Source organism: Oncorhynchus tshawytscha, linkage group LG29 (genome assembly GCF_018296145.1).
Source record: "Oncorhynchus tshawytscha isolate Ot180627B linkage group LG29, Otsh_v2.0, whole genome shotgun sequence".
Classification (NCBI taxonomy): Eukaryota; Metazoa; Chordata; class Actinopteri; order Salmoniformes; family Salmonidae; genus Oncorhynchus; species Oncorhynchus tshawytscha.
Genome location: NC_056457.1, coordinates 5766640 through 5793014, shown reverse-complemented (window position 1 = coordinate 5793014; position 26375 = coordinate 5766640). Strand labels below are relative to the sequence as shown.

Sequence of the window (26375 nt, the reverse complement as noted above, 5' to 3'; positions counted from 1 at the left end):
CCTCACTTTAGCTTTTACAGTGTGTAACCCCTTGGGGCTTGGCGTCCACCTTATGACCTAGGTCCTGCACTTCCTCTGCTAACAGTGTACACTTGCTCCTCTTCAGCCGGAGACCGGCCTCTTCCATCCCCCTCAAAACTTCACCCAAGTTTCTGAGATGTGACTCCCGTGACAAGAATGTTGTCAAGGTAAACTGCTACCTTGGGTATGCCCTGCAGAACTCCCTCCGTGGTTCTTTGGAAGATAGCTGGTGTGGAAGACACCCCAAAAGGTAAGCATTTATAGGTAAACATTCCTTTGTGGGTGTTTATGGTCAGGTACTTCTGTGACGCTTCATCCATTAGCACTTGCTGATATGCGTGACTCATGTCCAGTTTTGTGAACTGTTGCCCTCCGGTGAACGTTGAAAGCAAATCCTGCACTTTGGGTATAGGGTACTGCTCCAGTGATGAAGCTCTACTTACAGTCAGCTTGTAGTCACCTCATAATCTGATCGAACCATCTGGTTTGAGTATGGGAACAACTTGACAGGAATAGTTATATCCTCTGCTAAGAGTCTGTCACATCCACTTTAGGCCTCATGGCATATGGAACTGATCTTGGCCTATAGAATCTGGGAGTAGCATCTGCAGCAACAAAAATGATAGCTTGGGCCCCTTTTAATGTCCCTAGCTCTTCTTTGACAACACACTCATACTTTGAAAGCACCTGCTGCAGTGTCACTTTCTCTGTGGTGACATGTTTGATTTCATCGAAGTTCAATTGTACTTCTTCCAACCACTCTCTCCCTAGTAAGCTGGGGCCAGTACCTTCCACTATTAAGATAGAAAAGTCTGCCTTTTGTCCTTGATATTCCACTTGAACATCAGCAACTCCAATCACAGTGATCTTCTCCCCTGTGTACGTTTCGAGTTTAATGGGGGTATCTCTCAGTGTAGGCACTTCAACTTCTTTCCACTTGTCATTGAATTGGGACATGTTCATCAGCGTGACGCTACATCCTTTGTCTATTTCAAACGGTACCTTAGGTCCATTTATTCCCATTTCCACAATGAAAGGCTTCACCCTTTTCATACTCACACCCCCTGTACACTGTAAATTGAGAACGCTTGCTCTGTGTCTACTCACTCACTTTCACTTTCTATCACTTGATTTGAGCGGTAGCTAAAGCATTGCGAGGTATTTGGTATTCTTCTGTCCATTTTCTTTTCTGTAGCCCGTGGCTTTTTCTTATTGCGGCACACCCTCGCAATGTGTCCTATTATGCCACAGGCATAACACTTTTCACGTTTGAAGTTACAGTCAAACACTGTGTGTTTGCCTTTGCAACGAGACGTCTCTATTGGCAGCTGCCCCGCGGCTATCCCCTCTTTGAAATTCAGTGCACCCAGAGCTACTTGTCTTTACTGTACGGCACGCAGTTGCGACACTTGCCTGCAAATCCAGTGCATTTCTATTCGCGGATTCAATGGGTGCATTCTCAAACGTGAGATTAGGCTCACACATTATCATTATCCCCACACACCAGCCGATCGCGTAGCATTTGCGATAATGTATTCCCATAGTTACAGTCCAATGCTACTTTTCTCAATTTAGCCACATATTCCCCGTCTGATTCAGTAGGTTTCTCATGCGTCAATCAAACTTGAATCGTCGTACTGTTTCAATGGGTTTGAAGTGATCTTTTAATAGTTCGCTATATCTATGAGTGACTTATCCTGGCTTCCGGGCTCAACAGGTTTCTCATTAAGCTGTATGTCTACGCACCGACAACGCTTATGAGTTTATAGGGGTGGTGCGGTGAAAGGGAAATGGCCCGTGCCTTGTTAAACACCTCTCTGAGATCTTGGTACTCTGGGAATGGCGTAGACGTCCAGAACCAGCTCCGAGGACCCAGGATGACGTCCCAGGGCAGGTTGTGCCGCCTTCAGACAATGGGTGTGGCAGAACGGACTCCAGCCCATGATGGCACCCGTAGATCAGTTGATGAGTGGGTTGTGTCACTGGAACCAGGAAAATCCCAAAACCACGGGGATCTGGGAAACTTGATGAGCAGGAACTGAATGGTCTCGCTGTGATTCCCTGACACACGTAGGTTGATGGGAGTGGTGTTATGGGTGACCTGACCTATAGAGCCCCCGTCCACCGCTCTAACATCCATGGGAATGGAGAGGGGTTGAGTGGGGATGTTCAGCTCGGAAGCCAGTGTGGCGTCCGAAAAGCTCTCATCAGCCCCAGAGCCATTGCAGACAAGGAGAGATTTGGACTGGTTTCCCCACAGCAGAATGACATGAAAAGGGTGCGAGTAAGGGAAGCAGAAAAGTTCCTCATATGGCCCACCAGAGTTTGTACTATTAGGTATGAAGGTAAGACCCAGATGCAGACCACGTCAAATAAACAATAGTTAAATATGCCAACAGGGGCAGGCAATAGACAGGTCAAGGCAGGCAGGGGTCAGTAAACGAGAGGTGGGGCAACAGTTTCGGGTGGCAGGCAGGGTCAGGGTAAGGCAGAGGTTGGTAATCCAGAGCGGGGCAAAGGTACAGGTTGGCAGGCAGGCTCAGGGGCAGGTAGAGTGGTCAGGACAGGCAAGGGTCAAAACCAGGAGCTGAGAGATAAAATTCTGGTTAACTTAAACAAACAGACGACCTGGAAACAGACAACCAGAGAACACAGGTTTAAATACTCACGGGATAATGGGGAAGATGGGAGACACCTGGAGGGGGGTGGAGACAATCACAAAGATAGGTGAAACAGATCAGGGTGTGACATATTTCTGTATTGCGGCATCAGTTATTTTATTAGCAGCAAAGAAATGTTCCTTTATTTCACAGTACTCCTCCCATTCCGGATTTTTAGGGTCAAATGGTGGTTGCGAGCCTATTGTTGCCAAAACTATCTTTTCCGGTTCGCTCTCCCCTCAAATAGTCAATAATTTGTCCTACCCGTAACCAGGCAATCAATCCTTCAGCATCTTCCACCTCTCACTTGATTCTCACATCCAGCGTCACACGCCAAACACTCCTTCGAATTTGTGGAAAACAAATCCAACGCAGTCATCCATAGTCATCCTCGTCGCCAAATATGTATCATCTTAAGATGCTTCTTACATTGATAACACCAGAGACATAAGTACGTTTTAGTATTTAATTATAACTTAGAATAACATTCCCTAAAGCACCTGGCGTAAGCTTTCTCAAGCATGGTTATATATGGCAGACATAGAAAACGGCTACGGATAGCGGAAAGAAAACCCCCGACTTAAGTCAATACTGCCATCGACTGGTAAACATAAATATAACAGGTTACTATACCAAAGATGTTAGATCGGGTTCAAGTCCGGGCTCTGGCTGGGCCACTCAAGGTCATTCAGAGGCTTGTCCCGAAGCCACTACTGTGTTGTCTTGGCTGTGTGCTTAGTGTCATTGTCCTCTTTTTGTCCTCACCTTTGCCCTGGTCCTGAGCGCTCTGGAGCAGGTTTTCATCAAGGATCTCTATGTACTGTACTCCGTTCATCTTTCCCTCTATCCTGACAAGTCTCCAAGTCTCTGCCACTGAAAAACATCCCCACAGCATGATGCTGCGACCACCAAGCGTCACCCTACGGATGGTACCAGGTTTCCTCCAGATGTGACACTTGGCATTCAGGCCAAAAAGTTTAATCTTGGTTTCATCAGATCAGAGAGTCTTGTTTCTCATGGTCTGATAGTCTGTAGGTACCTTTGACAAACTCCAAGCGGACTTTCATTTGCCTTTTACTGAGGAGTGTCTTCTGTCTGGCCAATCTACCAAAGAGGCCCGATTGATGGAGGGCTGCAGAGATGGTTGTCTTTCTGGAAGATTCTCCCATCTCCACAGAGGAGCTCTGGAGCTCTGTCAGAGTGACCATCGAGTTCTTGGTCACCTTCCTGTCCAAAGCCCTGTTGCGCTAATTGAGCAGTTTGTCCAGGTGACCAGTTCTAGGAAGAGTCTTGGTGGTTCAAAACAAATTCATGCAGGCCACTGTGTTCTTGGGACCTCCAATACTGCATAAATGTTTTGGTACCCTTCCCCAGATCTGTGTCTCGACACTTTCCTGTCTTGGAGCTCTACGTACAAATCCTTCGATCTCATCAAATCAAATGAAATCAAATTGTATTTGTCACATACACATGGTTAGCAGATGTTAATGCGAGTGTAGCGGAATGCTTGTGCTTCTAGTTCCGACAATGCCGTAATAACCAACAAGTAATCTAACTAACAATTCCAAAACTACTGTCTTATACACAGTGTAAGGGGATAAAGAATATGTACATAAGGATATATGAATGAGTGATGGTACAGAGCAGCATAGGCAAGATACAGTAGCTGATATCGAGTACAGTATATACATATGAGATGAGTATGTAAACAAAGTGGCATAGTTAAAGTGGCTAGTGATACATGTATTACATAAGGATGCAGTCGATGATATAGAGTACAGTATATACGTATGCATATGAGATGAATAATGTAGGGTAAGTAACATTATATAAGGTAGCATTGTTTATATATTTACATCATTTCCCATCAATTCCCATTATTAAAGTCTCTCGGTCCCAGCTTTGATGCACCTGTACTGACCTCGCCTTCTGGATGATAGCGGAGTGAACAGGCAGTGGCTCGGGTGGTTGATGTCCTTGATGATCTTTATGGCCTTCCTGTAGCATTGGGTGGTGTAGGTGTCCTGGAGGGCAGGTAGTTTGCCCCCGGTGATGCGTTGTGCAGACCTCACTACCCTCTGGAGAGCCTTACGGTTGAGGGCGGTGCAGTTGCCATACCAGGCGGTGATACAGCCCGCCAGGATGCTCTCGATTGTGCATCTGTAGAAGTTTGTGAGTGCTTTTGGTGACGAGCCGAATTTCTTCAGCCTCCTGAGGTTGAAGAGGCGCTGCTGCGCCTTCCTCACGATGCTGTCTGTGTGAGTGGACCAATTCAGTTTGTCTGTGATGTGTATGCCGAGGAACTTAAAACTTGCTACCCTCTCCACTACTGTTCCATCGATGTGGATAGGAGGGTGTTCCCTCTGCTGTTTCCTGAAGTCTACAATCATCTCCTTAGTTTTGTTGACGTTGAGTGTGAGGTTATTTTCCTGACACCACACTCCGAGGGCCCTCACCTCCTCCCTGTAGGCCTTCTCGTCGTTGTTGGTAATCAAGCCTACCACTGTTGTGTCGTCCGCAAACTTGATGATTGAGTTGGAGGCGTGCATGGCCACGCAGTCGTGGGTGAACAGGGAGTACAGGAGAGGGCTCAGAACGCACCCTTGTGGGGCCCCAGTGTTGAGGATCAGCGGGGAGGAGATGTTGTTGCCTACCCTCACCACCTTATTAGGGAGTTTAGGGAATTTAGGGAGTCTTGCATAGTTTCCTAGGAACGCGAAGCGAGGCGGCCATCTCTGTCGGCGCCGGAAGTTCCCACATGCTTCAAGAGGGCCACCATTGTTCCTGTTCCCAAGAAAGCTAAGGTAACTGAGCTAAACGACTCCCGCCCCGTAGCACTCACATCCGTCATCATGAAGTGCTTTGAGAGACTAGTCAAGGACCATATCACCTCCACCCTACCTGACACCCTAGACCCAATCCAATTTGCTTACCGCCCAAATAGGTCCACAGACGATGCAATCTCAACCACACTGCACACTGCCCTAACCCATCTGGACAAGAGGAATACCTATGTGAGAATGCTGTTCATCGACTACAGCTCGGCATTCAACACCATAGTACCCTCCAAGCTCGTCATCAAGCTCGAGACCCTGGGTCTCGACCCCGCCCTGTGCAACTGGGTACTGGACTTCCTGACGGGCCGCCCCCAGGTGGTGAGGGTAGGCAACAACATCTCCTCCCCGCTGATCCTCAACACTGGGGCCCCACAAGGGTGCGTTCTGAGCCCTCTCCTGTACTGCCTGTTCACCCACGACTGCGTGGCCATGCACGCCTCCAACTCAATCATCAAGTTTGCGGACGACACAACAGTGGTAGGCTTGATTACCAACAACGACGAGACGGCCTACAGGGAGGAGGTGAGGGCCCTCGGAGTGTGGTGTCAGGAAAATAACCTCACACTCAACGTCAACAAAACTAAGGAGATGATTGTGGACTTCAGGAAACAGCAGAGGGAACACCCCCCATCCACATCGATGGAACAGTAGTGGAGAGGGTAGCAAGTTTTAAGTTCCTCGGCATACACATCACAGACAAACTGAATTGGTCCACTCACACAGACAGCATCGTGAGGAAGGCGCAGCAGCGCCTCTTCAACCTCAGGAGGCTGAAGAAATTCGGCTTGTCACCAAAAGCACTCACAAACTTCTACAGATGCACAATCGAGAGCATCCTGGCGGGCTGTATCACCGCCTGGTATGGCAACTGCACCGCCCTCAACCGTAAGGCTCTCCAGAGGGTAGTGAGGTCTGCACAACGCATCACCGGGGGCAAACTACCTGCCCTCCAGGACACCTACACCACCCGATGCTACAGGAAGGCCATAAAGATCATCAAGGACATCAACCACCCGAGCCACTGCCTGTTCACCCCGCTGTCATCCAGAAGGCGAGGTCAGTACAGGTGCATCAAAGCTGGGACCGAGAGACTGAAAAACAGCTTCTATCTCAAGGCCATCAGACTGTTAAACAGCCACCACTAACATTGAGTGGCTACTGCCAACACACTGTCAATGACACTGACTCTACTCCAGCCACTTTAATCATGGGAATTGATGGGAAATGATGTAAATATATCACTAGCCACTTTAAACAATGCTACCTTATATAATGTTACTTACCCTACATTGTTCATCTCATATGCATACGTTGATACTGTACTCTATATCATCGACTGCATCCTTATGTAATACATGTATCACTAGCCACTTTAACTATGCCACTTGGTTTACATACTTATCTCATATGTATATACTGTACTCGATATCATCTACTGTATCTTGCCTATGCTGCTCTGTACCATCACTCATTCATATATCCTTATGTACATATTCTTTATCCCCTTACACAGAGACAAAGACAGTAGTTTTTTTGGAATTGTTAGTTAGATTACTTGCTCGTTATTACTGCATTGTCGGAACTAGAAGCACAAGCATTTCGCTACACTCGCATTAACATCTGCTAACCATGTGTATGTGACAAATAAAATTTGATTTGATTTGATTTGATTTGAACAGCAGACTGGTATAGGGATTGATTGAATATGTCTGTAAACACACCGGCCAGCTGGTCTGCGTTAGAGTAACAATGATCCAAGGTCTTTCCACCCCTGGTTGCGCAATCGATATGCTGATAAAATTTAGGGAGTCTTGTTTTCAGATTAGCCTTGTTAAAATCCCCCAGCTACAATGAATGGCTTGGTTTTTGCTCTGACATGCACTGTCAACTGTGGAACCTTCTATAGACAGGTGTGAGCCTTTCCAAATCATGTCCAATCAATTGTAGAAACCTCTCAAGGATGATCAATGGAAACAGGATGCACCTGAGCTCAATTTTGATTCTCATTGCAAAGGGTCTAAATACTTATGTAAATAAGATTTTTCTTATTTTTATTTTTATTTCATTTGCAAAAAAATCTAAACTGTTTTTGCTTTGTCATTATGGGGTATTGTGTGTAGATTGATGAGGAAAAAAATCATTTAACATATTGTAGAAAAAGGCCGTAATGTAACAATCTGGAAAAAGTCAAGGGGTCTGAATACTTTGCAAATGCACTATATACAGGTTCAATAATTTCCAGTACCATATTTACAATGTCCTTGGATACTGACGTGATATACAGTACCAGTCAAAAGTTTGGATACACCTACTCATTCCAGGGTTTTTCTTTATTTTTGTTATTTTCTACATTGTAGAATAATAGTGAAGACATCAAAACTATGAAATAACACATGGAGTAACCAGAAAAGTGTTAAATAAATCAAAATCAAATTTATTTTTGAGATTCCTCAATTAGCAACCCTTGGCATTCTTTCAACCAACTTCACTTGAATGCTTTTCCAACAGTCTTGAAGGAGTTCCCACATATGCTGAGCACTTTTTGGCTGCTTTTCCTTCACTCTGCGGTCCAACTTATCCCAAACCATCTCAATTGGGCTGAGGTCAGGTGATTGTGGAGGCCAGGTCATCTGATTTAGCACTCTATCACTCTCCTTCTTAGTCAAATAGCCTTGTGACGTGCAATTGAGATTGCGTTGTCTATGAATCTGTTGGACCGGTATGCAAATTGGAGTGGATCTAGGGTGTCTGGGATACTGGAGTTGTGTGCCAGAACCAGAATGCAAAGCACTTCATGATTACATATGCGAGTGCTACAGGGCGGTAATCATTGTGGCATGAAGCCTGAGAGTTCTTGGGAACAGGAATGATGGTGGTCATCTTAAAACATGTGGGGATTACAGACTGCAATAAAGAGAGGTTGAAAATACAGTGAATATGCTTGCCAGCTGTTCTGCGCATGCTCTGAAAAAGCACCCTGGAATACTGCCGGGTGCCCGCGTTGCGGGTGTTGACCTGATTTAAAGATCTTATTCACTTTGGCCACAGTGAGCAATATCACCCAGTCCTCTGGGTTGGCGATGGCCCTCACCCTGCATGATGTTGTTATTGTGTAAACTTGCATGAAATGTGTTGAGTTCGTCTGGTAGAGAGGCATTGTTGGGTAGATTACGGCTGTGTCATCCTTTGTAATCCATTATGGAATATAGCCTCTGCCACATGCAGAAGGTGTCGGAGCCTGTGTACATCGACGAGCTATAAGCGTAGCCTCTTAACATATTCCATCCAGCGCTAGCTAAAGTGGCCCTTTAGCATAATCTCTGATTCTGGTGACCATTTCTCAAAGGAGCGAGTTGCGGGCACTTCCTATTTGAGCTTCTGCTTGTAAAAAGGAGGCAGGAGTACAGAGTCATGATCCTATTTGCCGATTGGCAGACAAGGGAGGGCCTTTTGGACTTGCTTGTGTGTAGAATAACAGTGGTGTAAGACTTTATCACTCCTAGTTGCAAAGGAGACAAGTTGGGCATCACGTGGCTTAACGACACACAATTATTATTTTTCTTATCATGAAGTGGAACGTATACAAGTCTCTAAAACAGCTGAAAACTCCCTGATGGAGGTAGAATAGTTGGCATTTGACCATTAGGTATTCCAATTTGGGTGAACTCCCTCATGGAGGTAGAAGAATTGTCATTTGAGCATCAGGCATTCCAAGACGGGTGAATAATGGGCCGACACTTCCACCACACTCGAGTCATTATACCCCCTCTCAATTTTCCCTGACTCCACTGTCCTGTCCGCATAGTGAATGGGGAATTCATTGAGTTGGATAGTAATGGGGGGTATCTTGTCCGAGACCCATGTTTTAGAAATGCAGAGAATATTGCAGTTTCGAGAGTCCTGTTGGTAGCAAATCCGCGATTGGAGGTCATCTATCTTATAATCAAGTGATTTGCCAGTAGAATGGAGTGAAGAGGTTGCCGGTTTTCCTTTTGGCTTAATCTCACCCGGATCCCCCCTCTTGCTTCTGTAATGCCTGCATTTCCACTTGGGTAGGCCGAAAATTGGGTCGGAATTACAGAAAGAGCCCAGGGCAGGTGAGTTGAACTTGAAGCCACATTTGAGGTAAGTAACTGCTGATCTGATGTTCAGAAATTCTTGTCGGTTGTAAGAAATTAAGGCAGATTTCGTAAAAAATAAAGTAAAAATAAACTACAAAAGAGTCACAAATAATCAGTTGGCTCGGAACTTGCAAAACGGCGGCAATCCAGTACGACGCCATCTTATCTACACCGAGTGCACCAAACATTAGGAACACCTCCCTAATATTGAGTTGCATCCCCCCTTTTGCCCTTAGAACAGCCTCAATTTGTCTGGTCATGGACTCTACAAGGTGTCGAAAGCATTCCACAGGAATGCTGGCACATGTTGACTCCAATGCTTCCCTCAGTTGTGTGAACATCCAGTTGGCTGGATGTTCTCTGGGTGGTGGACCATTATTGATACACACGGGAAACTGTTGAGCATGAAAAGCCCAGCAGCGTTGCAGTTCTTGACACAAACCGGTGAGCCTGGCACCTACTACCATACCCCATTCAAAGACACTTGAATGTTTTTGCCTTGCCCATTCACTCTCGTCTGTCTGCCGATCGTTCAGTGTGCTGTGTTTTAGGGACCACCCGCTCTAGATGTCTGACTGCCAAAAAATGTAATAATTCTACATGTAAATTGGTGCGTTGTCGGTTCGCAAAAAAACATTGATGTGCTAGGTTCTCTCAGTGAGCAAATGCTTTTGATGTGTTTGAACCCTTAGAAGTATCTACAGACTGATCTGCTCACTCAGTTGCAGGTTGTTTAGGTTTCTGGTGTGCTTCTTCTACTGGTTGTTGGTTTGCTAGAGAGTTTGCTGTGTAGTTCTATGCAATAAGAATCCTAATAGTTGTCAAAAATCCAAGGTTGTAGGTTTGAAGTTTTGGATTAATGGTTGTGTTGTAGAAGGTAGTTTTATGTGTGAGTCCTTGTAAAACAATCCAGGTTTATCCAACTCTAATTCAGGTTTGAGGTTATTCAGGGGGTCATGTGCCCCCAACTTACCACCCCCCCTCTCTCTCTATCTCTAGCTCTCTCTCTATTTCCCTCATACCCCTCTCTCGTCCTCTCATTGAGTCTTCCTTCCTCTCTAAAACATTCCCAGTTTAGAGTAACAGGCCGAGGGCACGCTGGCTGTCATTTCATCCTGTTTTACACACATTTCCTGTAAAACAGATACAGTATCACAGAGCAGCTCCCACTGTAAAATGTATGTAGTTCTGTCCTTGAGTTGTTCTTGTCTAATGATGTGCTGTACATATTATGTCATTCTGTATTATGTTTTGTGTGGACCCCAGGGAGAGTAGCTGCTGCTTTTGCAACAGCTAATTCTAATAAAATACCAAATACCAAATAGCCACACACTCACTCACTCACTCACAGACTCACTCACAGACTCACTCACTCACTCACTCACTCACTCACTCAGACTCCATCACTCACTCACTCAAACTCACTCAGATACGCAGACTCACTCACTCACTCACTCACACTCACTCACTCAGACTCCATCACTCACTCACACAGACTCACTCACTCACTCACTCACTCACTCACTCACTCAAACTCACTCACTTACACAGACTCACTCACTCAAACTCACTCACTCACACAGACTCACTCACTCACGCAGACTCACTCACGCAGACTCTCTCACTCACTCACACACACAGAGACTCACTCACACACACAGACTTACACACACACTCACACTCACACACACACTCACTCACTCACTCACTCCCTCAGGATCACTCACTCAGGCTCACACACACAGACACACAAACACACACACACACACACACTCCATCACTCACACAGACTCACTCACACAAACTCACTCACTCACTCACTCAGACTCCATCATTCACTCACTCAGACTCCATCAATCACTCACACAGACTCACTCACTCACTCACTCACTCACTCACTCAAACTCCCTCAGATACGCAGACTCACTCACTCACACAAACTCACTCACTCACTCACTCAGAGTCACTCACGCAGACTCTCTCACTCACTCACACACACACAGACTCACTCACACACACAGACTTACACACACACTCACACTCACACACACTCACTCACTCACTCCCTCAGGCTCACTCACTCAGGCTCACCCACACACACACACACACACACACACACTCCATCACTCACACAGACTAACTCACATTCTCACTCACTCAGACTCATCACTCCATCACTCACACAGACTCACTCACACAAACTCACTCACTCACGCAGACTTACTCACTCACGCAGACTCTCTCACTCACGCAGACTCTCTCACTCACTCACACACACACAGACTCACTCACACACACAGACTCACACACACACTCACTCAGGCTCACTCACTCAGGCTCACCCACACACACACACACACACACACACACACACACACACACATACACACACATACACACACACACACACACACACACAGTCTCACTCACTCACTCACTCACTCACTCACAGACTCCATCATTCACTCACTCACTCAGACTCCATCAATTACTTACACAGACTCACTCACTCACTCAAACTCACTCACTCACACAGACTCACTCACTCACTCACTCAGACTCCATCACTCACTCACACACACACACACACACACACAGACTCACACACACACACACACAGACTCACACACACTCACTCACTCACTCACTCAGGCTCACACACTCAGGCTCACTCACTCAGGCTCACACACACACACACACACACACAGTCTCACTCACACAGTCTCACTCACACAGTCTCACTCACACAGTCTCACTCACTCAATCACTCACACACACACACACACACACACACACACACACACACACACACACACACACACACACACACACACACACACACACACACAGACTCACTCACTCACAGAGACTCACTCACTCACGCAGACTCACTCACTCAGACTCACTGACTCAGACTCACTGACTCAGACTCACTTACTCAGACTCACTGACTCAGACTCACTGACTCAGACTCACTGACTCACTTACTCACAGACACACACACACACACACACACACACACACACTCAAACATCCCTGAGAACAAGTTGCTTTTCTTCTTTAGATGTGTCTTCCATTTTGGAACTTATTATTTTTCTGCATATCTCTGATCTTTCCTGTGCCTTCTCTTATTCACATAGAATTCGGATGTCTTTCTCGGTTCTTTAATTAGTCCTTTTTTTAAGAAGAGAGATGAAATCTGACATGCATCTACATCTATATTTGAAGAGCGTAGCGAAGAGTGGATGGTTTTAAGTGGTTGTTGGATGTGTTTCGTGACCCTTGTTGTATTTGTTTATGTGCCGAGGTGACCTTTAAACCCTGGCTATGCAGGAAGCAATCGGAAGCGGCAGATAATCTCCTACTTTGCATAGACCGACTGACTCTCCTGTCTCACTGTGGTACAAACGCACGCACCCACATGCAATGTCTATATCTGCTTGCCCTGAAGCAGGTCCACTCTTTGGCGGGGAGTGAGGAAGGGAGAGGAGGGAAAGAATGGAGGGCGGAAGGGAGAGAGAGAGGTGGAAAGGAAAAGCGGCATCTGTAATGCAAATGGACGCCTGCAACCCTGCATTATTCAAAGTGTTCAATGGAAAATTTAGCTTTTTTGATCTCTTGTCATTAAACTTCCTGGCAGAGTGGTCCATTCTCATTTGGGTTATTTTGGCCCAGTTCGCCTTCACATTCTCCTGTGTCTTCGTTTTCTCTCCTTTCTCTCTCTTTACCTCTTGTAATGTAAACAAAATACTTTCTCCCTCAGCCTTTTCAATGGGGCTGCCGCAAGCTTTCTCTCCCCCTCCCTCCATCCTCCACTCCTCTCTTTGAGGTCATGACTGATAAGCCCCCTCGTCTTCTTTCCTTCCTTCCTTCCATCCTATTGAACCGCTTGAAAAGAGGAAAGAATTGAAAAAGAAGAAGAAAGGAGCTACGTTCTGTTTTATGGCCCTAATTTCCTTGTGTATTTGATCTGTGGATTATAGTGTGCCAGCAGCCACCAGGCACTGCCACGATGCAGATGGTGGATCATTATGAGTTTCTCTCCCTTACTCTCTCTCTGTCTGTCTCTCTCTCTCTCTCTCTCTCTCTCTGTTCAGCCTCAACGCTCTTCAATCTCAACACTCTTCCTATTAAGAGAGCAGAGAAAAGGATTATGTTTCACTCGTCTGAATGTCAGATTTGCACAATGCAGAGACGGTGAATTTATTGAGCGAGCACAGCTCCATTGTTAATTGCTGCGGATGGTAGCAATGGAGGGATAGTTATCTCTGTTCGGTTCCTCTCTCTCACTCTCTCACTGTTTTTCTCTCCCTTTTTTTCTTTTTTTTCTTCTCTCACTCTCTCTCCTTTGTTTCCCTCAACCCCTTTTAGTTTGGAATAGTTAAGATGTTTGATGTGGGAATGCAATCAGCGGTCTTGGTGCGTCGACGACAAAGTTCCATTTATTTTCTTGTTCCGTTTATTTTGTCATTAATGCGCCTGCACAGTTTTGCATGTCGTTTGGTTGGGCTGCCGGGCCGGAGCAAAGAGAGAGAGAGGAGGAGAGAGGGGGAAACTGCTTTATTTCTATTTGATGGATTAGAGCCTGAGCTTTTTTGAATAATTCATTTGAAGTTATTAATGTGACTGTCAGATATTTTGAGCTCTGGACCCTGTTTATCAGAAGGGCGTCTCAGTATTTCAATGTTTTTCCCTAAAGAGAACTGTAGCGTGCAGCAGCACAGAAGCATGTTTGCCTATACAGGCGCTCTGGATAATAGCCACTGCTAAATTACTAATGTAAATGTAGCACCTGCCTTTCCCTAAATCTGACACAAAGACAACAGGCATATTATAGTCGTTAATGACATGAATGGCCCTGACCTGGATCACAAATTGCACCAAATTCCCTTTATAGTGCATTGCTTTTGAACAGAGCTCTATGGGTCCTGGTCAAAGGTAGTGCACTTTAAAGGGAATAGGGTGCCATTTTTTATGCATAATAAACCTATGTACTCTGGCTTCAGTAACTTCCTGGGTATGAATCTGAAACTGTACAGATGCTGTATGGGTTGTTCTGGCCAGGTCATGACGTAAGTCAAGGTTACTTACTGACTCGGTTGGCTAGCTAGATAGTGAGGGTGGGCAGGAGAAAGGGAAGGTTCGAGCGATCGAACTGTGGCTAAGTGTGTGTGTGTGTGTGGGGGGGGCTCCTGAGGACATGAGATGCATCTGCTGCCTGGGTCTCCGATTGTGGCCGCATCCCAAATAGCATTCTATTTCCTACATAGTGTACTACTTTTGACAAAAGTTTCTCTCTCTGTGTCTCTATCTCTGTGTTTATGTCTGTATCTCTCTCTGTTTCGGTCGGCAGGTAGTGTAAGTTGTAGAAGGCAGCAGCCAGGCTGGTTAGCTTGACGATGGATGGCCTGACTTGACTGGCTCCATCTAATGATCACTGCATGTTGTGCGATTGGTCAGACCGCTGCAGGGTAATCTTTCCATGGACAGAATTCTTGTCAAAGTGCTCTCTCTCTAGCTCTCGCTCTCTCTCTGAGTCTATTTCCATCCCTCTCTAAAATTATCTTAATTTTCATCTACTGGCTCTTTGATTGACACCGAAGGTGTTACTTTGAGATGTTTTAATACATTTTTCCTTCCCCTTGAGGTTCCCACTCCCCGATTCTTGGGAAAGTTTGAGAAATGCAATAAGAGGCAAAACTCTTTGAATCGTCAACCTTCCGTCCATAACTTCGACTTTCTGTAACTTCCAGGGAGTCAGTATCAGTGATGGATCACCGAAACCACAGGAAAAGCCCTTAGCTCTTGAAATGTAGCCTATATTGTATTGTACAGTCAATATCAATAAGAAATATACCTGTAGAGAGAGAAAGCAGCCAGGGGTGTGTTTCTCCTCATAGCTGCCTTATAATCTTCAGAGGAAACATCTGCTGTGTTGGAGCATCCAGAGCTGTGGTCAAACCACAAATCTGGAAGTGGGAGGATGTCCTTTAGACGCGGTGGATCTCAACTCTCCTCGCGGACCCCCAGACTTTTCACAGTTTCCTTGTAGCCCTGACTTACCACACCGGACTCACTAACCAAGGGCTAGATGATTTGTTGAAAAATTTAATCGGGTGTACAGCTCTGGAATAGATCAAATGGATCAAATGCGTGGCATTTAACGTGTTTAAGAACCATCTTCTGTGTAGGAGCATCTCCAAAGTTGTGGTCGAATCATGGTCAAACCACAAATCTCAGCACAAATATAGGAGTGGGAAGGTGTCCTTTAGAGGACCCACTCCCCCTCTTTGGTCCCCTTGCAGTGAGGGTCTAGTGGGCACGCACACATGGAAACACTCACACTGTCATGGCAAGATTAGAGGTCTCGACCTCCGAGGCAGCTGGAAGGGGTTTCATCACAGATAAGATGCTTTGTGTGTGTGTGTGTGTGTGTGTGAGAGAGAATGAGTTCTCACGTGTGGTCACGTGTGTTTTGGTGGTGTGTGAGGCAATGGGCCTGTTAGCCATCTGAAAGCTGTTTCCTTTCCTGGAGGCTGAATCTAACATATTTGCGTTTGATGTCGTTTATAAAGACACTTTGAGCAAAACCACATATCACAACCATCTCTAATGGGCTCATTTACGCACATCAAAGAAGCACTGCACAATCGTATTTTCAATTTGCCAGGTTTTTATTGCTTTTTCTAAATTGAATGAACCTTTCTTAGGTGATGTGGGACGAAGTTGTAGGCAACTTAACAGAAGAAGATTGCAACACATCAATGTTAATAAAAGCCCCAACGAACAAGAACAACTTTTGTCGGGAGTAAATGATTGGTGTTCTCAAACACTGGTTTGTGTGCCGAAGCAGCTCCTTCAGTACACCAGAGAGAGAGACACAGAGGGAGAGACAGAAAGAGAACAATGAAGAAGGAGAGTGAGATGTGGGGATAAAAGAGAGAGGAGAGAGGTGGATATAGAGATGGAGGGAGAGAGAGGTATTATTACAACACAGCAGATGCACTTGCTGCGTGCTGTGACAGAAAACAATTTGTTTTTTTTTGTTTGTCTCCTTGTTTATGTGTATGTTTCCTCTCAAGTGTGTATCTTTTGAACATTTTAAAACATTGTACACTGTCTCCCCGTGTGTGTGTGCAGCTCGTATGAGAGTTGTGATTGTGGTGTGTGTACATGCGCATTTGTGTGTTCGGCGTTCATATGAGAGGTGTTTGCACAGCACATCTAAGTCCTGTTGTTTATGTGACCTTGGTTAGTTTCATTCATTCAGCACACGTGATTTGTCATCTCTCCCGAGGAGTGTGTGTATGCCTAGCCAACAGCGTTCCTAAACCAAACATATATTTTCCCTATCTGAGTATTCTATATTTTTCATTAATCTCATCCTACCTTCTCTATTTTTTCCCTCCCTTTATTCTGTCTCTCTTTTAGTTTATTTGATTTGATTTGGAGGGCGGTGTAGAGGAACCAAAGCAGCTGTTTGGGAGGCTGCTTTTCAATGGAGAGGTACAATCACTTAATCACTAAATGACTAATACTGTCTAATGCAGTGTTCCTGCATTAGACAGTGTTTACTTCCTCCCCCTTGTGTGTGAAAGACGTTTGTACGATGTGTGTGTTGACACGTGTGTGTGTGTGTGTGTGTGTGTGTGTGTGTGTGTGTGTGTAGATCTGTGTGTGCACCTGAGTGTGTTCACTCATTCTACTTTCGTAGTGTGGATTGATTCAACGTCCTTGGTTCTGTCTACGACTTCCCTCTGGCCATGCAGCTCAACGACAGTCTATTGAGTTAGTGTGTGATGCAGGGTCTGTGTTTTTACAGAGTGTGTGCGTGTCAGGGTTTCCATCAGGAAAACGTGGAGCTGGACATTTGACCGGCAGCATTTTAATTTGGACACATATTCATTGGTTGGGAAACATAGTCATTGGTTGGACACATATTCATTGGTTGGACACACATTCATTGGTTGCGTAACCAGATTAGGGAGTCTACCACAGTTCTCAGAATGACAGAAATCACATTTAGTTTATGGGAGTTCTGGCTTAACAGAACATTCAATTCAGATGCAATGGCGTGCATCATTCTTACTGAATTCCAATTAGCAATTTGAAGATGGAATAAATAGGTGGCACGTCCACAAGGCTAGGGCAAACTTTCCCTAAAGTAAATAGAATTAAATTGCCAAAATTGTATAGCCTAATTAGATTACCCCTGTCGAAACAGAAAAAAATGAAAACCATTCAAAATAGGCTACAATACCAGAAAACATAATAATAATAATTTGGCCACAGACGATTATTAGCTTCTTTAAAAAAAAAAAAATCATAGATCCCAAATTCATACAACCACTAAGCCTAGGCGACATTCAAAAAAACGTTAAAAAGCAATGAGGCATGCAACAGATCAGATAGTTTAGCATAAAATGTTGATAACTATTAGTTCTTCAGCAATGTGCACAAGGCAGTAGGCTACGCGCAACTGGCCGTTCCATTCAATTAGCAGGAAAACACCAAATCTCCTGTTACATAAAAATCCAATCTAAATAGGCTAGCATGGGTTGCTAATATGACTAGGATTGTGCCTTTGGCTACTGGAGAATGAAAGAAAGTTGATTTGAAAACAAATAGAACATGAGAGAAAAACACTACTGGTTTCAATGTCATATGGAAGTCTTTACAATATTAAGTTGGTTGGATATTTGCTAGGCAACTTTGAAGTAAGGGGAAACCTAGTAAGTTGTCCAACTGAATGTATTCAACTGAAATGTGTTTTCCGCATTTAACCCAATCCCTCTGAATCAGAGAGGTGCGGGGGATGCCTTAATCGACATCCACATCTTCAGCACCCAGTGGGTTAACTGCCTTGCTCAGGGGCAGAACGACAGATTTTTACCTTGTCAACTTGGGGATTCAATCAGGCAACCTTTTGGTGACTGGCCCAGCGCTCTAACCACTAGGCTACCCGCCGCCATGGAGTGACACGCTTCATGTTCAGGTTTCAAACAATTAAGTATATGTTTTCAAAATGCATACTGCCTCCAGCTGATAGCAAAGTGGTGTGTGATGCGCTGAAGTCTGCCTAGTTGCCTATGCACTTGAATGGGAAGGATGCTTCAATTACCAGTTGAGAAATAAAAGTAGTAGCTCTTTTCAGTCATGGCCATTAGTTGTTTTTTACATGCTATTGCCTTTAGAATTGTTGTGCGATGATTGTGCTTATTAAAGCACATGTTTCATTCCAACAGCAACAAACAGCTGTATCAGCAGTTCTCGCACTACATTGACAGCTATTTCAATCAAAGCGTAGGCTAAAATCCATTATTTTGCAAAGGGATAACATTTCTTCTACTGGACAATTGGACGGTGCCAATTTTATTTTTCAGCTTTGCAATCGTTTTAACGGCCCAAAGCTGGCTAACGGAAACTCTGTTTTTGTGTGTGTGTGTGTGTTTTTGTGTTTTTGTTTGTATTAAGGTGTGTGTGTGTGAGATGCAGGGGTGTGTGTGTGATGCGGGAGTCTGTGTTTTTACACAGAGAGAGATGCGTGCTGCTGATTTTGTTAGCCCTTTGGCTCAGACCCCTTTGCTCCCTATATGGCACTAAGGGCCCTGGTAAAAGTAGTACATTATGTATGGAATAGGGTTTCATTTGGGATGCAGGGAGTGGAATCAGTGACCAAAGGCTGCCTTTGTACGCAGCCTGTTGTGAGGGTTTCAGCTACAGTAAATAGATACAATAGATGCACCCGGATTTGCTGAATTGTTGTGGATTAAGGCAGTAACTCTGGGCGATAAAAAAATAAGGTGCAAGGGCATCCTGAGTGGCGCAGTGGACTAAGGCAATGCATCACAGTGCTGGCTGTGCCACTAGAGATTCTGGGTTCGAGTCCAGGCTCTGTCCGGGTTAGGGGAGGGTTTGCTCAGCAGGGATGTCCATGTCCCATTGCGCAATAGCGACTCCGGTGACAGGCCGGGCGCAGTACACGCTGACATGCTTGCCAGGTGTATGGTGTTTCCTCCGACACATTGGTGTGCTGGCTTCCGGGTTAAGTGGGCATTGTGTCAAGAAGCAGTGCAGCTTGGTTTGGTTGTGTTTCGGAGGATGCAAGGCTCTCGACCTTCGCCTCTCCTGAGTGTACGGGAGTTGTGAAATTGGGGAGAAAAAGAGGTAAAAAAAATATAATAAGGTGCGTTATCAAAAGTTTACACCTAAAACAAGAAATGTTACAGAAGAATTAGCAAACAACTTAATCCCAGCAAAGAAAGGGAGACGGCTCGACTGCTAAAGCCACAGAAAGGAATTCGGAGTCAAAAATGCACAGAAAGCATAAGCACACACACACACACCCTCTCCTAGATTCGTAGACAATAGAAACAAACAGTGCGGAGCAGAGCAGATAAACATCCCTTGGCTATAGCAACAAGACTGCCTGCTGCGCGCTCTGTTTCTCTCTCTTATAGCAATAGTCTAACGACACACACTGTTTCTCTCTCTATAGTCATTATCTAAATGATGACACAGGTGTTGGTTTCACTGGTGTCGGGAGATGAGGACAGGGAAATATTTCTGGGAGGGTGGGTCGGAGGAGGAGGAGGAGGTGTAGTAGCGAGTGGGTTTACAAATAAGTGAGGGAGAACTGGAAATGGGACGGAGGGAGGGAGGTAAGGTGTGTAGGAGTGGGTGTATTAATTAGTGTATGTGGGAGGAAGCGAGAGGGTGTAGAAGTGAGTAACGAGGGAATGTGGGAGGGATATAATGAAGGATAATTTAAATGTGTTGGAGTTTAAAATATCAGTGTCATCACCACCAGCTGAATTCTCCCATATAGGAACAATAAGATGAAGATTTAGACTTTGTCAGCCATACCAGTTACAGAAAACTCTGTCTGTAACTTAATAACACTCCCAATTTGTCTTTACACACCACATTACCAAAGTTATAAAAGGGCTATGTTGCAAATGGCACCCTATTGCCTATGTAGTGCACTAATTTTAAGGGAAACATATACGGTTCTGGGCAAAAGTAATGGACTATGTATGGAATGGTGTGCCATTTGGGATGTGTCTCTCTATTTCTCTCTATGTTCTCTGCCCACTGAGGGATGTCTCTGTTCAGAGTGGTGTTACATTCACACATGGATGCTCATGGGCCTATACACTGTCACTTCCTCACCACTCACCGTCTGTTTCTCTCTCTTTTATTTATCTCCCGCTCTATCTCTCTCATTCCATCCCTCTTTCTCTCCCTATCCCTCTGTTTCTCTGCTGTCAGTTCCATAGTGTGTTATTATGGTCAGAGAACTTCAATCCCGTACCAGTTGTTTATGACAGACTAAATCAAAATGCCTGCTTCTCAAATGGCACCCTATTTCCTACAAAGTGTGCTACTATTGACCAGAGCCCTGTTGACTCTGATCAAAAGTAGCACATTACATAGGGCGTATGGTACAATTTGGGACTCAGACAATGTCCCTAGTGGGTTTAAAATGAATCCCTAATTGGTTTAACATTCATGTCTGTTTCACACAGAGACAGTTAAATGTGACAGTTTTTTTTTTACACAACACCTTGCCTTCCACTAGTTTCTAAATGACTGTACTGTAATTCAATACAGGAAAATCTAACCTATCAACTCTCCATAGGGAGCCTGTGAAATATGTAGATGTGAATGTCTTAATGATGTTAGTTTGTTATAGAAATAGCTCAAGGTTATTATGCCATCTTACAGGTGAAGGAAGGGCCTCTCTAGACAGCCTCCACAGTGTGTGAGTGTCTGCGCGATTGTACTATATTGGATATTGTTGAGACGATGCACTCTGCTCCATTCTTAGAAAAAAGGTTATCTGAGCAGTAATCTCCATAATGACGATTGCACTCACTCCCAATATACTAATCCACTACTGCCTATTATCAATCCACCCCGTCCCCGTCCTCGACCATCCTATGAAAACGTTCCAGGGGTTGCCATGACAATAAACGTGGTCGCCACAGCGCTATGTGACTGTCTAACTTTTTGTTGGTTTTGTACAGCAGCAACAGACAGCCCTCACCCCCATCAAAGTCCACGGCCACACTGAATGGAACGATGCTGGGTTTTTAATAACAGCGTGGAGAGAAGAAAAAAACTAAATAGAGTGGTATCTGAAAAAAACATTCAAATCTAACCCCTCAGTAAAACAATTCTAGATTTTATATTCAATTCAATGTTCACAAATGTCAATTTTGGTGTCCACTGTAAATGGGTGAAAACCTATGGGCAATGATCAAATTGATTCCCTTGAATGGAATACATAGGCCATGAGACTTGAGCACATTAAAACATCCCTGTGAAATCAATTCATACAATATCACACGTGTATTGTGATTGTGTATTTGTTCCTGTTAGATTTGCACATCCACTCTTTTAGCCTGTTGTACTTGGTTTCTGGACATGGGCTACCAGTAGAGTGTGCTAGGCTTACACAGTGCAAGCAATCCAATGCTGAACACACACTCACACAGGTAGGAGTTGGTTCTGACAGCCCCACTCCACTACCTCAGCCAGCTAACCGTGCCGAGCCTAGCGAGGGGTAGAAAAGAAATGGCTTCCTAATGCTCACCATCACCACAGCCTCCTCTGCCTCAATTGATTTAGTTTTAGATCACTTTATTTTAAGAATGTGAAATGTCATAATAAAAGCAAAGAATCATTTAGTTCAGCTTTTATTTCTTTCACCACATTCCCAGTGGGTCAGAAGTTTACATACACTCAATTAGTATTTGGTAGCATTGCCTTTAAATGGTTTAAATCGGGTCAAAACATTTTTTGGTAGCCTTCCACAAGCTTACCACAATAAGTTTGGTGAATTTTGGCCCATTCCTCCTGACAGAGCTGGTGTAACTGAGTCAGGTTGTAGGCCTCCTTGCTTGCGTATGCTTTTTCAGTTCTGCCCTTAAATGTTCTATAGGATTGAGGTCAGGGCTTTGTAATGTACCTGCTTCGTCCAGCATCTTCACAAGATCCTTTGCTGTTGTTCTGGGATTGATCTGCACTTTTCACACCAAAGTACATTCATCTCTAGGAGACAGAACACAACTCCTTCCTGAGCGGTATAACGGCTGCGTGGTCCCAAGCTGTTTATACTTGCGTACTATTGTTTGAACAGATGAATGTGGTACCTTCAGGCATTTGGAAATTGCTCCCAAGGATGTACCAGGCTTGTGGAGGTCTACAATTTTTTTTGATTTTCCCATGATGTCAAGCAAAGAGGTCCTGAGTTTGAAGGTAGGCCTTGAAATACATCCACAGGTACACCTCCAATTGTCTCAAATTATGTCAATTAGCCTATCAGAAGCTTCTAAAGACATGACATCATTTTCTGGAATTTTCTAAGCTGTTTAAAGGCACAGTCAACTTAGTGTATGTACACTTCTGACCCACTGGAATTGTGATAAGGTGAGTTTTAAGATAAATATTCTGTAAACAATTGTTTGAAAAATTACTTGTCATGGACAAAGGAGATGTCCTAATCGACTTGCCAAAACTATAGTTTGTTATCAAGAAATTTGTGGAGTGGTTGAAAAAAGAGTTTTAGTGACGCCAACCTAAGTGTATGTTAACTTCTGACTTCAGCTGTATCTACCCACGTCTAATTGTATTTAAGCGCACTCCCCTCCATCCCTCTCCCTCAATGTTTTTTCTCTCATACTATATTTATATTTCACTTAAGTTTTTTTACATGTTTTCTTCGAATGTACCAACAGTACTTTCAAATATGTTCCCTTGTCTGACTTTGTGTTTGTTGAATATGTTGGTTTGCTTTGTTTCTTCAGACACAATCAACATCTCTCTCCTGGGTTGTTGCTATTCTTCTCTTCTATTTGAGGGAGTCGTGTGTGAGTGTGTGTGAGTGTGTGTGAGAGAGCTTTCGTTTGTTGTTTTTCTTGGCTTTAGTAGGAGCTCTGAAAAACACCACATACAGTACATTAGAAAGGTTGTCAGACCCCTTGACTTTTGTCAGTGGTGTAAAGTACTTTGGTAAAAATACTTGAAGTACTAGCCAAATATTTTTTGGGCTGAATCTGTAATTTACTCTTTATATTTTGGACTGCTTTTACTTCACTACATTCCTTAAGAAAATATTATACTTTGTACTACTTACATTTTCCAATTCCTACTTACAAACCCAATACTCGTTACATTTTGAATGCTTAGCAGGACAGGAAAATAGTCCAATTCACTCACTCATCAACCAAACATCCCTGGTCATCCCTATTGTCTCTGATCTGGTGGACTCACTAAACACATACACTTTATTTGTAAATTATGTCTGAATGTTGGAGTGTGCCCGTGGCTTTCCGTTAAAAAAAAAAGGTTTTTAAATGTAATGGTGCCATCTGAGTTTCTTAATATAATGAATTTCAAATTATTTATACTTTTACTTTTGATATTTAGGTATATTTTAAACCACATACTTTTTTACTTTTACTCAAGTACAATTTTACTGGGTGACTTGCTTTTAATCGTGTCATTTTCTATTGAGGTATCTTTACTTTTACTAGTATGACAGTTGGGTACTTTTTCCTCCTCTGACTTTTGTTACATTACCGCCTTATTCTAAAATGTATTAAAATACTTTTTTCCTCATTAATCTACACACAATACCCCATAATGACAAAGTGAAAACAGGTTTTTAGAAATGTTTGCACATGTATTTTACAAATGAAAAACTGAAATGCCTGATTTACATTAATGTGGTTATTCAATTGATTAGACATTTTTTGGAAATGCACACACCTGTAAACACAAGGTCCCACAGTTGACAGTGATTGTCAGAACATAAACCAAGCCAAAAGGTCAAAATAATTGTCCATAAAGCTCAGAGACAGGATTGTGTTGAGGCACAGATCTGGGGAAGGGTACCCAAAAATGTATGCAGCATTGAAGGTCCCCAAGAACACAGTGGCCTCTGTCGTTTGGAACCACCAAGACTTTTCCTAGAGCTGGCAATCAGAGCAGAGCAATCAGGGGCGAAGGGTCTTGGTCAGGGAGGTGTTCCTCTGTGGGATGGGAGAACCTTCCAGAACGATAACCATCTCTGCAGCACTCCACCAATAAGGCATTTGTGGTAGAGTGGCCAGACGGAAGCCACTCCTCAGTACAGGACATACTTGGAGTTTGCCAAAGGGCACCTAAAGGACTCTCAGACCATGAGAAAAAAGATTATCTGGTGTGATGTAACCAAGATTGAATTATTTGACCTGAGTGCCCCGTCTGAGAGACACCTGGCACCATCCCTACGGTGAAGGATGGTGGTGGCAGCATCATGCTGTGGGGATGTTTTTCATTAGCAGGGACTGGGAGACTAGTCTGGAGCGAAAGATGAACGGACAAAGTACAGAGATCCTTAATGTAAACATGCTCCAGAGCGCTCATTACATCAGATTGGGGCAAAGGTTGACCTTCCAACAGGACAATGACCCTAAGCACACAGCCAAGTCAATGCAGGTGTGGCTTTGGGACAAGTCTCCTAATGTCCTTGAGTGCCAGAGCCCAGACTTGAACCCGATCGAACATCTCCGGAGAGACCTGAAAACAAGCATTTCGCTACACATAACATCTGCTAAATATGTGTATGTGACCAATAATATTTCATTTGAAAATAGCTGTGCAGCAGCGCTCCCCATCCAACCTGACAGAGCTTGAGAGGATCTGCAGAGAAGAATGGGAGAAACTCCCATAATATAAGTGGGCCAAGCTTGTACAATGGCGTCATACCCAAGAGGACTTGAGGCTGTAATCGCTGCCAAAGGTGCTTCAACAACATACTGTGTAAAGGGTCTGAATACTTGTGTAAATGTGACATTTCAAAAATTGCACAAAATCTAAAAGTTGTTGTTTTGTCATTATGGTGTATTGTGTGTAGATTGATGAGGGGAAAAACAAATACATTTAGGAATAAGGCTGTAAAGTAACAAAATGTGGAAAAAGTCAAGGGATCTGAATACTTTCCGAATGCATTGTATAAAAAGACTCACAAATAGATGGAGAGATGTGGCCTATACACAACACAACCATATGTATTTAATCAATGAAAAAGACAATGAATATTGCATTATTGTCCAATTGTATGCAAGGTCCAATATAAATTCTACTCATGCTTTGTCCTAATGCTTCATCCCAGTTCATATCCAAATGCAAATACCAGAAAACATTTTGCTCAATCTTTAGCCAAGTTTAAGGGTTATTTATCACCATTCTGGTTAAAAGGAGCCTTAATCCCTATACTGACCATGTACAGTATGTTCTCCTATTGATTGTCATTCATCTGCAGTTCTATGGTGTTATTGATTTGAACTGGCTCAAGACTGTGGTTTGATAGATTGACAGCCATTCACTTTATACAAATTTGTCAGGGTCCTCAATGAGAGAGAGGAGAGAAGAGTAGAGACGGAGAGACATGGAAAGAGAGAGAGGTGGGAGAGAATGGTACGAGAGATAAAGAAGGAGAGAGGATAGAGCGGGAGAGAGCACACCATTATGTCCCAATCATGGATGTCCAGTAATCCCAGGAGGTCCCAGCCAGCATGATTGAGAGGAGCCATGTTGTGTGTCTGTCTGTCTGTCCTTGTGCTTGTGTGTTCGTTCGCACCATGCAGTAGTGTTGCACAGTACGTTAAAAAAATGTTTTACTTTTTCAATACTAGATCATGAAAAATAGTTCGGTAATGACATTTTTGTTACTTTCGGGACGTCTG

General features: G+C 44.0%; 1 pseudogene; it reads left to right on the top strand.

The window, feature by feature from the left end:
* Nucleotides 1–26375, top strand: part of LOC112227594 — a 150122-nt pseudogene that overhangs the window by 65703 nt on the left and 58044 nt on the right.